Here is a 6,000-nt window from a genome sequence, read left to right on the forward strand (position 1 = left end):
GTCACATTTTTTCTTTACGAGATACTCTATTTGCAACTAAATTATTAAAATGAAGAAAATATTACTGCCCAAACGTAGAAAAACAAGTTTCGTTCGAAATAAAGTACACATTACTTGTCGCAAGCATTAATTTTCTTACAGCGCTTAAATATCCAGAGTTCACGAATCCTTCAATTTCAATTCTCTAATTTCATAAAAAATACAAGACTATATGAATCATATTGTCTAGAAAATCATCTTTCGAAAATTTCTAAAAATAGAATTGTAAATTTGTCAAAGATAATGTTTTCCTATGGTATTACGAACTCAAACAAAATTCATAAAATGTGCAAATAGTCATTAAACTTTCGTTTATTTTCATTATCAATCGAAATCAAGAAAATAGCCTCGAAAATTATTCACGTTTTCTTATAAGAGCAACAAGACAAAGAAAGAAGACAGATCTAAATGATTAAAATTTAAGTTTCCTGTCGTTAAAGCCTAATTTTAACTCAGTTATTTCTAGATATTATGCCGTTCAAAAATACTCAAAATAGACTTAATTCGGTATTAAATCAAAAAAATTTCATGAAAATCATGCCTCATTTTCCATTGAAAATAAGATTCAATAAATTCAATATACTTTCCCGATACACACATGCCAATTTCGAACTACAAATATTATCCACAAAAGCACTATTCTAGAATTTTCTTCGAAAATAACTACACCTTAATTTGAGAAAACGTAAAAATTCTCAGAATATTTTCCAATAACAAAGAAATGAAACGAGAACTAAACACGAGATTCTCAAATCGATTGCCTCTCAAATGTATAATTTAAGCAAGCCTAAGGCAAAAAATTTAACTTAAATAAAAAAACTACCTGAATAATAAAAGAAACAAACCTTTAGCAACACCAAATTTAAGCCATATAGTCATCGAGTTTTTATTAAGCATCTGGGGGTAACACAAGAAACACTTGACAAAAAAAAATATAATTCACTTAATTCACCACACACGAGAGGACAGAACACTTACACACACCGTAAAAAAAACACTAACAGGTTAATTGAGTTTCGAAATCAAAAAATCATTCCCCAATAATATACACAATTGTTATTTTCGAAACAATTTCGAAAATACTATTACACACAGAGAGAAAAAATCACATATACCTACACTATATCAAAAAACTAATACACACTTACTTCTCAGCTCTGACGTCTATGGTGCACAAAATGGCGTTAAATAACAATAAATATTATCCTAGACGAAAACAAAAAAACATAGAAACGTCGAATTTATTTATTTTTATTTGTTTATACACTGATTTATTTTTTTTTAGAGCATCAGCAACGTGGCTTACTTAAGTTGTGAGAAGACTAATTTATATTTTATATTAAAATTGATACCTCCTTTCTAGGTTGGGTAAACTCAATAATAAACACTCCTCGATAACAAAAAAAAACCTTTTGCTCTTTTTTGAGTAACTCACAAAAAGTTACAAAAACTCACATTCCACAAATTTTTAAAAAAATACACCCATCACTGCTTCGAACAAAAAAAAATTTCAAAATCATTTTTAAGAAAATTTTCACTAATCAAAAAAAAATCGACGTAGGAAAATTAAATTATTTTTAAACACAAAAAAAAATAAATTTTTTTCTCTTCAACACTTTCACAATAACCAAATCTTCCACATAGCACTTGAAAAAAAGAACAGAACGAAGAGTTTTTAATTTCTTGATTTATTTTAAAATATGTTTTTTTTCCACAAATTTTCACAGAAACAGTTTTTTTTTGTTTTACACGAAAATATTTATTATATTTTGTTTCCTTTTTTTATTGTGTGATTTATTTTTAAATAAAATTATTTTTTTTTTAATAAAAATTTGTTGTGTTTAATGTCTATCTGAAATTACCTCACAGTGATGAGGTATTTCTTGCAATTGGCAACCCAGGCCAGTGATGGCGAACTTCAGTATAGCGCATGTGCACATACTTGAAACTAGACTTTGGTGGGGAGTATATTAATAATCAGTGGACCCATTTTGATTCCCGCTATGCTTGTGCTGTGTGTACGTTGTTGCTGTACAGTATATTTATTAATTATTGTGTTTTTATAACTTTTGAAAATGTACGTTTTCGTATCGTTCAGCTCAGCTTAGCTTAGCGCGGCGTACACGTACATTGCGTTGTTTATCCAATTGTTTACTAAATCATTTTCAATATTGTCAACAAAAAGCAACCAACTATTTAATTTAATATTTAATCACATCACTTCCATTATTTCAAATATGAAAATCTATTTCCAAACAGTTTAATTCTTGTGAAATTTTATTGTAAAGGTTGTTACACAGGTGATTTTCTGTAAATGAGTCATTTCATTTTAAAATCGCATAGCTAGGGCGACTATAATAGCCAGTTGGTTAAAGCGTCACCAATTCCGTTTGTGGTATGCCTAGGGTAGCGGGATCGATTCCCGCCAACAGTCATTTCAGAATGGATAGCTGTCTAAAATTTTCATTGCGAGGAACTTCTCTTTTAAGGGGCCTGCAAAATTTTTAACTGTGTAACAAGCTTTTATAAAGCTTGCTCAGAATTTTTTTGAAAGGGGCTATACGAACTCATGAAGTATTCGTCCAATGATCAAAGAGGCCCATATTTTGGGTCAAAAACACTCTAGAAAATTATATTTATCCAAATCGACGACAGTAAATTTTTTTATAATTTTCTAAAGTAGTACGTATTGCCCTTTCAAAAGATTGAAAAACTGCAAACAAATTATTGTTTCGGAATTTCATGAATCTTAAAGTATATAGTAATTTTGGCCCAAAAATTATAAAACTCGCGTTCATTTAGCGATTGGCTGAGTAGTTTTTGAGGTATCACCTAAATTCTTTTATTTTTTACTTTTTAGTGTATCTGAAGTACACTAACTTATTTGTCACTAAGAAAAGAATCATCGAAATGGGTTGACATAATATTGAGTTATTCCTCCATTTGCCGCGCAAATATTTAATGCAAATTTAAGACTTTTATGGTTTTCTCATGGATGCCATTGTCAAAACTGGATCAAATTGAAATGGGACCACACAGGAGGCACCAGGTTTCAATTATCATCAAAATGGGTTCACTCAGTCGAAAGTTCTAAAGTAACAAACATTACAAAAAAAAAAAAAAAATACGGTCGAATTGAGAACCATCTCCTTTTTTTGAAGTCGGTTAAAAAGAAAGAGATTATGTTTATAACATAATCATATGAATATTAGCATGTATGTGCTTTTTACGCACCGTTTGTCTTTGTAAAAGTGAACATAGCTATACTAACTGACTAAACTAGTTAACCTCCTTAATATTACACTATGAGTATGGTGAAAGCCAATTGGTTATTTATTATTCACTTGTTAAATGTTTACCAATTAGTTCTTCGTTTTTAGTCATTCAGATGTTTTTTTAATGTACAAATTTGTGTAATTATTAGGGTTTTGTATCTAACGGTCCTTCATAAAACGTAGAAATTTTTATTCTTATTGAAATTTTGGAATTCAGCACCAATGGAAACTGATAGCTCAGTAATTCTTAACATTTATATAAACTAAGGTTTGTTCAGGCCCAAATTTTTCTTTTCCACTGAGAACTCTGGGCAAGTGCTCGGGGCCCCGACCTGACTCAAAAAATCATTCTTTACATCCATCGTACCATTCTATGCATTAAGTACGAGATTCAATGATTTTCGATGTTTCTAGCCCCAAACTTATTATATTTTTATAATTTAATAAGGTTTAATTGAACGTTGCAAGAAATTCGATTTGCAACTAGCAAAATACGTAAAATGAGACAAAAAGCGGCCATGGCATTAAATAATTATCTAATTAGCACACTAATTACGACACAAAACTTATCCAGGGTAAACTAAATGCTAAAATTTTGTATTTTATGACAGAAAATGAGATAAAAATGGAAGAAAAAAAAAGAAACTCCTGCGCGCCAGATTCTCATAGGGCATGTTAAGTGGCCTCCAAGAAAGCTCCCATACTTTAGACTGGCGATTTGCAAAAAAAAATCGTCATGAGTATCTCGAGCGCGTCAGATTTTCATTCCGCATGTTCAACTTGATGCCCTGGTCATGTTGTACCTTAATCTGACTAAAATCTTGCAGGATTATCTTAATCTGACGGTTTGATTTTTTTTTTGTTGACACATTTTTAATTATCCCTTACTCTCTGTTTGAAACATTTAATTAAATTATATATGTCCTTGAGACGGTGTGAAATTATTACAGAACCCTATAAATACATTCCAACACATACTTAACAGATGATTTTAATGTTTATTTTTTACTAGAGTGATACCCACCCGCTTCGCTGGGTTTAAAAGTAAAGATAAGTAAAGATTACTCTCGCTTATCCCCTTTCTATAACACTCGAAATAATGGTAAGGATTGTTTTACACAGGTAAAATATGTGTATGGTTTTCTATTTTTTTAAATATATAATAGTCGTAATTACTCATGGAGTATATCAATAAAGATGATGAAAGATATTGACTATTTTTACAGAAATCTGTAATTTCTGATAATGTCAAATGACTACTTTTACAGAAATCTGTAATTTATGGTAATCAAATTAAATTAATTTTTAAATTTTGTTTGTTTTTATTAATATATCTTTATAAATTATATCTCATGTGTTATTCTGAAGTATGAGCTATATTGCTGTACAGTTTCATTAAAAACCATTCGCTAGTTTCAGCGTGAAAGCGTAACAAACAAACAAACATGCTTACTTTCGCATTTATAATATATAGAGATTTAAGAAAGCTTTTTACATGTACAATTTTTTTTTATTGAATTAATTTAAAATTACATTATTTTTAATTTTCTCTAAAAATATAATCAATAAAGTAAATTCGCAAAGCCATAAATAACGAATGTAGGCCGATTGCCGATTAAAAAGAAGCGAATATTCTTAATAACGTAAAGACCCAACATAGCGCGTATGATAATATAATGATTATTGCCTTGAATATTAATCATAAAGTGTTCGATTGTGAAGGTCTTGGTTTTTATTGCTACATAAGTTGTACAAGGTTAATTTTAGAGGTCAATTTACGTTTTCTTTCTTATCTATTAGAAAATTCCTGAGAGAAGGAGAGATAGCAATTTTCATTCATTCGTAATTCATTAACATAAGAGAATTGGAAATCTAGTTGATTTTGCGATTTCAGGATCATTTTTTTACATATCGGTTAGTATGATTGAATTTAGATGTGCCTAGGGGCCTCTATTTTCATAAGAATTTATCTGATTTAATCTTATCACTATTCTAACTATATTCTATAAGAAATTCCGGTTGATTACTAGTCAAGCGTATAGAATTTGTTTAAGATATTAGTTCATCGAAGTTAAGCATCATTGAGTACATTTATTTGTATGAGTAATCACATGTTGGTCAATAAATATTACCTGTTTCTCCGTATAATATACAAATTTGATGACCTTAGAATGGAATTACCGTCCAAAAACTTGATAACTAGTTCAGCAACAAACCAAACAATATACGAACCACAGTTGTTCATAAATTAACGAATAGATGGCGTTTTACCTTTTAACTTTCAATTGTTTAATATGTATTTTTCAATTGTTATATATTTTTTATATATATTTATGTCCTATAATCCCGAGGGAGACGTAGGGCCTCAACAAATGCTCGCCAACGAACTCAATTCTGTGCCATGGACTTGACTTCTCCCCAGGATTTGCCTTCCTCAGCAATTTCTTCCTCCACTTCTCCCTAGGATTTGCCTTCCTCATTGTTAACTCCTGTCAATTGATTGGGAATCAAATTTTATTTTGCAAATTGTAAAAACGAACTGGAACCTGGATAAAATAAGAATTTACTCAGGATGATCTCTGAGAAGGTTGTGACCAGTACCATATTGACTACATGGTAATAATTGAATTTTGCCACCTTTATTCCCTTTTTTGGCTAAGATGAGTGGATTAATTGGAATTTAATA

The 6,000-nt window shown here is 30.0% G+C and overlaps 1 protein-coding gene across 1 annotated transcript in view; it reads right to left on the reverse strand.

The window, feature by feature from the left end:
- LOC123292313 overlaps positions 1 to 1,201 on the reverse strand; it is a 74,551-nt gene extending 73,350 nt beyond the window's left edge. Inside the window, exon 1 of the mRNA XM_044872913.1 lies at positions 885 to 1,201. The gene's annotated coding sequence lies outside the window, so the exon portion shown is untranslated. The remainder of the gene's footprint in view (positions 1 to 884) is intronic.
- Positions 1,202 to 6,000: the final 4,799 nt, after the last annotated feature.

The sequence above is a fragment of the Chrysoperla carnea genome, chromosome 2 (assembly GCF_905475395.1).
Source record: "Chrysoperla carnea chromosome 2, inChrCarn1.1, whole genome shotgun sequence".
NCBI lineage: Eukaryota > Metazoa > Arthropoda > Insecta > Neuroptera > Chrysopidae > Chrysoperla > Chrysoperla carnea.